Source organism: Dermochelys coriacea, chromosome 6, assembly GCF_009764565.3.
Source record: "Dermochelys coriacea isolate rDerCor1 chromosome 6, rDerCor1.pri.v4, whole genome shotgun sequence".
NCBI classification, from domain to species: Eukaryota; Metazoa; Chordata; order Testudines; family Dermochelyidae; genus Dermochelys; species Dermochelys coriacea.
The window spans coordinates 51814344-51825773 of NC_050073.1; positions in this window are offsets into that span (position 1 = coordinate 51814344).

Here is an 11430-nt window from a genome sequence, read left to right on the forward strand (position 1 = left end):
ACAAGGATCCACCAATATGGGGCTCTGTGAAGGATCAGGGACTGAATGACACTTGTTTGTTCAAATTTTTATCAATATCCGTAGGTGTCTAATTCAATGCTGCAGGTAAGCAAGGATATACAACAGACCAGCAATAGCCGGGAAAGGAAGCAGGAAAAGGTTACTCAGTGCAGGCACATGTTTTTTTTCTGGGTAGTTGAATTTTATTTTTTTTCTTCATTTTATTTACAGTGTCTTTTAAAGGGTCAAGCAGCCATTTTTAGTAGGTATTGCTGCAGAAGTGGAGTTTCAGGAGGTTAGGGGGTAGATTAACAGATTTTGAAAGGGAGGTCCAAGTGTAAGGAGTATGGTGATAGAAGGCACAGACGTGTGAGGAAACAAAAAGGGGGAGAATGGTTGTTGTCATTGATGGAGCAGAGAGGACAGGAAAACAAAGGGAGACCAGGTCGGAGACATAGCCTAGACCTGTTTGATGTAAGGCTTCAAAGGCAAGGACAAATAAGTTTTAACTTGATGCCAGTGAAGTGACTCTGCGAGTGACAAGGTGGAAGTGATGTTACGAAAGATGATAGTTTGCAACAGCCTTTTGGCTGGGACATGGTTACTGCCTAAAAGATCCAGGGGAAGGAGGCTGTGATAGTCACAGTAGGAGATGATCAGGGCATGAACAAATGATCTGGCCACTTCAATGAAGAGGAAAGGGCAGATTTTTTTTAAATGTGGAGGAAGATGGACCTAAGTGACAGAGAGAATGGTGGTGGTATCAAGTCTTGCAGAGAACTGGAGGAATAAGGCAGGGCTTGAGGAAATATTAACTCAATTTTGACCACATTAAGTTTGAACGGATGGAGGGCCATCCTGGATGGGAGATGCCCGGAGTGGAGAAGTGTATCTGAGTGCATTAAGGATCATACTCTAATACCCTGGTTACTTCTTGATGTTCGAGATTAGATGATGCTGTTACACTAATTTCTTTCCTTGAATACATATTGCCACCAGACTTATGATGATCTATGACCCTGTTGCCCCAGCATCATTGTCCTTGTTTGGTTGGCATTAAAGTGCTCCACATTTCTCTACCTAGAACAAAAGGTATGACACCAGCAAATCAAGCAGTGATCCTTCTAATCTAGGAGTGAAGTAGTGAAAAACTTTGCGCTATACCTTTTTAGTTGTCTCCATCTCTGTCTAGACTAAAAATTGTTTGCTCTCTAAGCTTATTTAATATTATTATTATTACTTATTTATTATTATTTTAGGGCTGTTGAATTTTAAACTAGACACCCTGGGTCCGACATTGGAGGGAAAAGAGAGCAGTTGACTGACTTCTATTCATGTTTGTCCTCTTTTCTTGTAAGTGATTGATTGATTGGAAATGGCACAGCATGACAATAGCAACCGCAAAAGGTGCCCTCAGTTTGGAAGGTTGGGGAGATCTCTGTTCTCTGGGAACCACCACCAGAGAAGTTATGACTGACTTAATTGTTGACCTGGTGGTGGCTTTTAGTGTTTCTGAGAATGAGAAACCAATAGCTGTGGCTAATGCTGAGCAGAAATGCTGTGAACTTCTTCCGCCTGCGCTCAGGCAATGCACCGAAGTTTTGGGATCGTGGTCATCTCCCTCTCGCTCTGCTGAACAAGGAATCCCTTAGGGTTGCTGTGCAGCGTGGTGGTTTTGTAATGTGAACAAATGCCCTCTGAGCACCACACACCCCAAAAACACTGTTCCCAGGTCTCCAGAGGGGAAAACCTCTGGGCTTGGCCACTTGGCTCTTCCTCTCAGCATCCAAAGGATTTGGACTCTTTTAGATCTCTGTGGCGTGATTTAAAGTGCTTTCCTTGCCATGTTGATTGTGGCCTGAATAATCTAGAACACAACAGGGGCAGGGCAGGATTGAAATATTTGGTATGGCTCTTCAAATCCTAGGTGCCACCAGCATTTCTTGATTACATTCTTCCAAGACACAGTATCCCATACTCACCTGTAGACTGGCCCCAAGGTCTCCAGTGGGATCCTGGGCAGCAAGTCCTTTTATTTTATTTTCTTTGCCTCCCCACATCTGCCAAATATGAGAGGATGGGGAATGGTAGTGATTGCCACCTTTTCCACTTCACTCTCCCTAGGTTCTCTCCTTCTCACTTCCAGTGCAGGTCTCAAGATCCTAAGAATGGCCATATTGGGCCAGACATGTACTTCTGGCTTTCACAACATCTGGCAATGAGTTCCACAAGTACTTCCTTTTGTTTGTTTTAAACTTGCTGCCTATTAATTTCATTGAGTAACCCCCGGTTTGTGTGTTATGTGAAGGGGCAACACATCCTTATTCACTTTTTCAGCACCATTCATGTTTTATAGTTTTCTGTCCTATCCCCCCTCAGTCACCTCTTTTCCAAACTGAACAGCCCCCATCTTTTTAATCTCCCATTAAAAAGCTGTTCCATACTGCTAAACATTTTTGTTACCATTCTCTGTACTTTTCCAATTCTAATATATCTTTTTTAAGATGGAGCAATCAAGACTGCAAGCAGTATTCAAAGTGTGAGTGTACCGTGGGTTTACATAGTGGCATTATGACATTTTTCTGTCTTTTTATCATCCCTTGCCTAGGTTTCAGAGTAGCAGCCGTGTTAGTCTGTATCCGTAAAAAGAAAAGGAGTACTTGTGGCACTTCAGAGACTAACAAATTTATTAGAGCATAAGCTTTCGTGAGCTACAGCCCTTTCCTAATGGTTCTTAACATTTTGTTAGGGTTGTTTTTTTTTTTGACTGCTGCTGCACATTGAGTGGATGTTTTCAGAGAACTCTCCATAATGACTCCAAGATCTCTTTCATGAGAGGTAACAGCTAATTTAGACTCCATCATTTGGTATGTATAGTTGGGATTATATTTTCTAATGTGCATTACTTTATATTTATCATCATGGATTTTCATCTGCATTTTGTTGTCCAGTCACCCAGTTTTGTGAGATCCCTTTGTAACTCTTTGCAGTCTGCTTTGGACTTAACTATCTTGAGTCATTTTGTATTTTGTGCAAACTTTGCCACCTCACTGTTTACCCCTTTTTATATATCATTTATTAATATGTTGAACAGCACTGGTCCAAGTACAGACCCTTGGGGGATCCTGCTATTTATCTCTCTACTCTGAAAACTGACCATATATTCCTGCCCTTTGTTTCTTATCTTTTAAGCAGTTACTGATCTATTAGAGAACCTTCTCTTTTATCCATGACTCCTTACTTTGCCTAAGAGCCTTTGATGAAGGATCCCATCACAGGCTTTCTGAAAATCTAAGTATACTATGTCCACTGGATCACCCTTGTCCACATGTTTGTTTGATCTCCTCAAAGAATTCGAATAAATTGGCAAGCTGTGATTTCCCTTCAGAAAATCTGTGTTGTCTCTTCCCCAACATATCGTGTGTGTGTGTGTGTGTGTGTGAGAGAGAGAGAGAGAGAGAGAGAGAGATAATGCTGGTCTTCACCATAGTTTCAACCAATTTTTCTGACACTGAAGTTAGACTTACTTGCCTGTAATTGCAAGGATCGCCTCTGGAGACTTTTTTTAAAAATCGGTGTTACATTATCTATCCTCCAGTCATCTGGTTCAGGGGCTGATTTACTCAATAGGTTACATACAACACTTAATAGTTCTGCAATTTCATATCTGAGTTCCTTCAGAACTCTTGGGTGAATACCATCTGGTCCTGGGGACTTACTACTGTTTAATTCATCAACTTGTCCCAGTACCTCCTCTGGACACCTCAATCTGGAACAGTTACTCAAATTTGTCACTGAAAAAGAATAGCTCAGGTGTGGGAATCTCCCTTACGTCCTTTGCAGTGAAGACCAATTCAAATAATTCATTTAGCTTCTCCACAATGTCTTTGTCTTCCTTGAGAGCTCCTTTAGCACTTTGATCATCCAGTGATTGTTTGGCAGGCTTCCTGCTTCTGATATACTTAAAAAAATATTTGCTGTGAGTTTTTGTGTCTTTTGCTGGGTGCTCTTCAATTTCTTTTTTGGCCTGCCTAATTATACTTAACTTGCCAGAATTTATGCTCCATTCTATTTTCCTCAGTAGAATTTGACTTTCAATTTTAAAAATGTTTTGTCTCTAACAACCTCTTTTACTCTGCTGGCTTTTTTTTTTTTGGTCCTCTTACTGTTGTTGTTTTTTATTTGAGGTATACATATAGTTAAAGCCTCTATGTTGTTTTTTTTAAAAGTTTCCATGCAGCTTGCAGGCATTTCACTCTTGTGACTGTTCCCTTTAATTTCTGTTCAATTATCTCCTCATTTTTGTGTAGTTTTTGACATTAAATGCCACTGTGGTGGATTTCTATGGTATTCACCCCCCATCTCCCACAAGGATGTTAAATTTAATTACATTACATTACATTATTATTATTATTATTTATTATTATTACTAAGCAGTTCAGCTCTATTCACCTCTTAGATCAGATCCTGTATGCCACTTAGGACTAACTCAAGGACTGCACTCCCCTTGTCGGTTCCAGGACTAGCTTCTCCAAGAAGCAATCATTCATAATGTCTAGACATTTTATCTCTGCGTCCTGTCCTGAGGTGACATTCCCACTCAGTACGGGAGTAGTTGAAATTCCCCATTATTACTGGGTTTTTCTTTCTTTGTAGCCTCTCTAATCTCCCTGAGTATTTCACAATCATCATTACCATCCTGGCTGGATGGTCAATAGTATATTCCTACGACTATACTCTCATTATTCAAGCATGGAATTTCTGTCCATACAGATTCTATGGTTATTGTTGGATTCATTTAAGATTTTTACTGTATTTCACTCTGCTTTCTTTCACGTATAGTGCCACTCCCCCACCACTCTGACCTACTCTGTCATTCCTATATATTTTGTACCCTGTTATTACCATGTCCCATTGATTATTGTCATTCCACCAAGTTTCAGTGATGCCTATTGTATCAATATCCTCGTTAACACCCGGCTCTCGAGTTCACCTGTCTTAGTATTTAGACTTCTTGCATTTGTATACAAGCACTTACAAAATTCATCAATATTTTAGCTGTCTGCCATTATCTGATGAAATTGAATGGGACACTTTCATTTGCCTGTTTCTCTTCAGTTCCTACCTGTACTTTATCAACTTCTATCCTGTCCTATATAATAGGATATAGAGCATCACCTTTGATAAATCTTCCTCTAAATGATGTCTGTCTGAACTGTGTGCTCCTCCGCACCTTTCGCTGTTCCCCTGCCATTAGTTTAAAAGAGTTTCCTCCTTCCATGCTGGGAAAATAGCCAGACACTGAACCACTCCAACATTATCATTGCTATGGCCCTCTCAGCTGTTAAATGGGAAGCTGCAGCATAGCTGAGAGATGATCCATAACAATTTATCACTGTAGTCTCCTGGAAACACTGGACATAGCTGGACACAGCTATGAGGGTCTCTCCTGCTGGGAGCAGGTCAGACTTGCTTCTTTCCTGCTCAGTAGTGTGCTTTGCTGGGGAATCCATGTCCTGTTGAAAACATGCAGTAGTTGGACGTGTGTCAAATCCCAAATCAGCATGGCACTGCCCAGTAAACACTATGCAAGTTTTCCTAAAGTACCTTATTCTGGCCTTGCGGCTATCCCATTCCTGCCTCGCCCCAGGCAACTCTGACAATGTACCTCAGTCTTGGCCTTCAGCAGCCCCTGTGATTTTAGTCCTGGTGCCCTGCACTTTTCTGTCAACATTCCTCTATTTTCACCACAGCACTCCCTGATATGCCAGTCTTTCACACCTCAGCTATTGCTGTGCCAGCTCTCCTCAACTCCAGCCTGCAGCACCCCTTGCTATTCCAGTTCCGGGTTGCCCATATACAGCTGTGCCAATGCCCTGCAGCACTAACCTATAGCATCCTTGCTCTTCCTGTTCTATTTCTTTTCTGAGACACATCTGTTAAATCAGAGATTTTTTTTAAAAAATATGAACGTATGCCCACTGGGAAAAATACTGAGACCAGCAAACGGGCCCCTCTGGTATCTCCAGGTCACTACTGGGAAAATTCTTGTGCATGAACCAATAATGCCAGCATTTATGTAATGACTTCCATGTGATGATCCAGGGGAGTAGCCAGATCCATTGCTAGAAGGGAGAAAAACATGTCTAAAAGAAGCAAATACTGTTCACTCTTTAACTCTGCCCTATGCTGGAGAGAGGAGGCAAAGGAGACCAGCCTCAGAGCTGGATTCCTTTGTCCTTCCCCAAGGAGGGAGGAACGGCATTGCCTTTGGGAAATGAGAGGACTCGGTGATTTCAGCACCAGGGCCACTTTCATTCTAAGCATATCTCACCCACTGCACTTGTGAGTGGCCAAAAGGAAAGAAGCTGAGGCCTACGCTTCATCAATCCTGCAGGTGGCAGCTGGACCCCAGCTTGAGCACTACGGAACCGAGCACTAGTACAAACAGCCAAACATGACCAGGAACTGGTGGGCAGCTCCCCATGCTTGGAGACAGCAGGACTGCATGGGGGAAGGAAGAAGACTAGAGGGGGGCAAAGGCTGCTGGAAGGCCGTACCCTTCCCAACACAAAGAGGGTTCTTCCCTCCTCTTTGAGCCTCTAAAGCCCCCTCTCACAAACAGATCCCCTATTTTCAGACAGTCACTGCTTTCCCCATGCACCACTCCCTATCCCATCATATATTTTGTTAGAGACGGGGCAGCAAATATAGGACAAGGGTGGGGGGGTGTCCCCACTGCAAGGGCTTGGCTCTGGTTTCTGTTAATTTAAACTCCTGCCATTTTCAGCAGCCTGGACACAGTGTGTTTCTTGAAATTTGGCTTGTAGATTATTAAAGGATCTGAATTCTCAGTAACCCTCCCAGTTAATGATTGGTTAATTCACCACACACCCAGTTAGCACAATGCATGGGCATATGTGCCTCTAGGAATTGGTAATGGAAATATAGAGCTCTCACCTTTAGATCACTGGTTCATGTGTAACCCAGGTTAACGGTGAATGATCAGGTTACCACCTGATTCTTTGGTAGCCTGTGTAAAATGGCTTAGGTGGATAGGGGTCTGTATTAAAAAGCCAGCAGCATTGTTGGCTCTGATTCCCCCCCCCCCCCGCCCTTATTGAGTGCAACCTCAGAGGAAAAGGAATGAAAACTGAGCTGTGCTTTTATTAGTAAAGATGTTCCTCCCAGGGTGAGGTCCACTGGCAGGGAGGAGTGTGAGGAAAGCTTTCCCTGCTGCTGCTCCTATGGTGCCTGTCTCTGTGCACAAACGGGACCATCATCTGCCCACAAATCAGTCCAGCACCCTTCATCAGCACTAAAATTCACTAAAGAAAATACAACCATTTGGTTCATTTGCTATATAAAGCAGAGAATTGCCTTATTAGAGCTCTGCTGATGTCACAGTGCTGAGATCACTTTACATGCAATGGTTTGAAAAAGAGGAATCGTGAGCTCATACAGTTGGAATGTAGCTTTGAGTTAGGATTTCACACTTTGTTACTGAGGCCTGTAAGCTTTCACTGTGTCTCATTTTCAGAGCCAGCCATTGTCTATTTCCACTTTCTCTGGATCCATTGGCTAAGTTCCATGCAAATTATTGTGTGAGTCTTTTCATAGGAGACCTTGAAAACTGACGTGCTGTGTGCTCTGCATGGACATTAGGGACTGGCTGCAGGCCACAAAATTTGGCTCTGAATCGAGATTCAGATTTCAAACACCCTGAAGTTTGGGGCATTAAGATCTGGGATTCGGATCTGGATACAGCTCTATTAGATATTAAAGATCCCATAGCATGTTTGGTAAGAGAGAGTTGGGGGTTCGCTCAGGTTTCCAGGGTGTATATCTGCTCTCCTTTTCCCCTATGCTGTGTACCAATTGTTTGCTGGATTCTCCTTCCCACCTTAGAGGTAGTGTATTGCGGGAGGGAAGGGGGGGAAGTGAAATGACTCCCATGTATATGTACTTTGTAAAGTACATTGGGATCCTGTACTGGGGTGAAAGTGGGTCGGAACAGCATACCGGTAAGAAGCCGGTACTGGCCTGTACACATCCCACTTTTAAATTGCCGCCGGAGCCCCGGGCAGTGGGACCCGGCAGCGTGGATGGGCTTGCTGGGGGCAGCTGACCCCAGCCCTGCCCCTTCTGCCTGAGGCCCCATACTAGTAAGGATTTAATATTACTTTCACCCTGGTCCTGTATGTGTAGTTTGTAAAACATCCAGATCAGATGATCAACAAACTGTACATCATTATTACAGCTTCCCCCACCCCCCCCCCCCACACACCCCATGATAAACTAAGTCGAGGCTCTTATACATTCTCAGAGAGAGTCTGAGGCATGCAGCAGTCAGTTCCCTCACACCACTGTGGGCTGTGAACAAACACCATAGTAGAAAGAACGTTGTAATCTGAGCACATTCTTGTTCCACCTCTGACTCTCCCTCTGGCCTTGAGCAAATCACTTTGTTTTTCTGTGCCTCAGTTTCTCCATCAGGATTAATATTATGTCCCTAGGTCATGGAATATATTGTGAGGCTAAATTAATTTTTCCTCAGTACTATGAAAATGAATATCGCTATAGAGAGCGCAAAGAATGATTGTTGTTCATTATTATTAGGACCCACCTTTTCCAAAAAAGAAAAACAGCAGAACTCCATGAGCACAAGAGGGCGCCATTCTAAAAGGTCTGGCCACATAGCATATCAAAAAGCATGGAAGACACCCTTTTTCTCCATTTAAATGATCTTTAGTTTAACATTGTGAAGTTCAACCTTTATTATGAGGGGTTTGTACCAGTGCATTTTGGGTGGGCTGAGAAGGTTATCTAGAACTGAAGATCAAGCAGTAATAATAATTATCTGTATGCACTGGACAGGACACAACCAGTACTGAATCAGAGAAATTAACAATGGAAGTGGCTAACAGAGGTGATCTAGTTGAGGGCAGGATTGGTCCATGCAGTATATTCAATGGAGCTTTATCCAATCAAGCTATAATTTTTCCAAGGGATAATATTCCACCTCTTGTCTCTTCCACAATAATAATAATCTCCTGATATTCAGGCTAAATTTTCCTTTGTTCAGTTTCATTCTTTGCACCACACTAAACAATTCCACTCCCTCTTTGTAGATGGTTATTCTGTTGTCCTGCCCTTAGTCTTTGTTTGGCTAATCTATACGTATTTCACGAATTCTCCTGACCTTCCTTATCAGCAATTCCCTCAACTCCTTTATCACACTGGTTGCTTGTTTCCCCAGATTCTGGTACCCAGGTGTCCAGAGCTGAATGGAGAATCAAGTTGCAGGGAGTTCCCCATTTATCTTTCTTGTCAGTGCAGTAGCTAGAACATGGCACTTCAGCATAGGTATTCTATATCCCCTAGAATGTAGGGTTCAGGCCAGAGTCCAACTCAAGCAGATTCAAACATAATAGTCTCTGCATTTGGTTTCAAACCAGGTGTCGGAGACCAACAGACCCACTTTCTGACATATGGACTCAGATTCTGTTAAAAATAAGTAAAGCGGGGGGTGGGGGAGAAGGTCAAAACTCCGGAATTAGGAGTGAGAGACACGGCCTTTTTATCTCTAGGTCACTAGTTCAGCTGGGGCCCATCTTGGCAATGACAAGTAGTTGCTGACCAAGGGCTATTTGAGGACCTGGGTGAAAGAAAATGGGGGGTGGAGGTCTCAGTCCAGCTCCTAGCAAGCAGCTGTCAACCTTCCAAAACCTGGTGGCAAATATTAGTGTCATATGAGAACCCAAGAAGTCAGTGGGAGATGAGAGAGTCTGAACTAGTCTTTCACCCCTAGGGTTTGTGGCCCCTCCAGGGCAGGGCACATTGGCTGGGCACATAAGGAAGCTTGCCCTTCTGATGCCCAAGTTGTACCCATTCTGTGGATACCCAGAAGGCAGCTATCTCCAGGGCTGTCAGCCTGGCCCCTTTTGCCAGCATGAAACGTGCTTTAAAATGTTGTCTAAAAAGCCAGGAATCCAAACACTATTAAATGCAAAGAAATCATGAAAAACAACAAGGAACAAAAGCGCTCAATCCAAGCTAAGCACTGCACAGACAGGAACCTGCTCTGACGTACATGAGCACCCCATAGGGATTAACTCTCTCCTGCCTGACAAAGCCAGCCTCACAGTCTCCATTTCGCAGGGTGTGTTATGCGCTACAAATGTATTTAATTCAGATAGATAGATGTTTGGCAAATGTCGAGATTTGTCTCCACCCATACAACCCTTGGGACCAAGATATTTCTTCCTGCACGAAGAATCCAAAAGAATTTCTCTTGTGAAATTGACACATGACATAGGCAGCAAAGGTCTAAAGAGAAATGGAAATGTAATTTCCCTATTCTCCTTCCCTGTCTCCTGAATCTTGGCTATGGGGCAAGGGCAGAAATTGCACTACTACTGATAATTAATCTTTTACTGCTGCACCTTTCATCTAAGGCTCTCAACATGTCTCAACAGCCATTAATTCATGAGCCCTCACAATATCCCTGTGAGATAAGCCAATTTTATTAACCTCACTGTCTAGATGAGGAAGCTGAGGCATGGAGGCAAAGGGCCTCACGTAAGATCATACAGCGAAACAATGGGTAGTGGTTGGAATAAAACCCATGAGACAGGAATCTCAGCTCTGTCTTTAAGCATTAGACCACATTCCCTCCCTTTCATAAAACTGCAGGGAAAAAGCTGCTGCACTCCCAGCCACTCAACAGAATCTTCTTTGGGAGGTCGTTGTTGATGGTTCCTGAGAAAGAAGGGGGAAAGGACCACTGTCTCGTGGGAATATACAAGGCCCCCATCTCTCAAAGAATGTTCAGTAGGTTGAGTGGACCAAAAGAATAAAGAATCTCAGCACCTGTTCTCTGCATAGTCTTTCATTTGTGAAGTGGAGCATCAGCCTTAGTGGCAGTCTAATTTGAGAAGGGCTCACTTCAGTTATTGGTTACGTCAGGAGTCACAACAACTGCTGCTGTCCCCTACCTGAGCATAATGAGCAGATTTGATTTTCAGATGTCTCGTTCACTGATCCCTTTCTTGCTGTGTCTATGCATGGGCAGTTCACAACCTCACATCAGTCCCACCTGCTCTGGTTCATAGCTCTGCTCTCAAGGGTTTTGAAGTACCCACAGCCATGAAGAGAAAATCTTGGAGGAGCCTTGAAGAAATCTCCAGACATCCTGACACTTTAGAGGGAGTGGCACCTGGATAATTTTTTCATGTTCCCCAGGATCAGTGTGTCTATGGGGAAGAGGTCTCAGCTCTCGCATCAGTTTTGACTTGAAATGACTAGCATCTTAGAAGGCCTGGCGAATACCTTTGATGGAGAAGTCTCCGGACTGTCTGTTATCAGCCATCATAATAGCCAGTGTTTCCTGGAGCTGGGCACAAGACCTGGGTAATCTTATCATTTTGA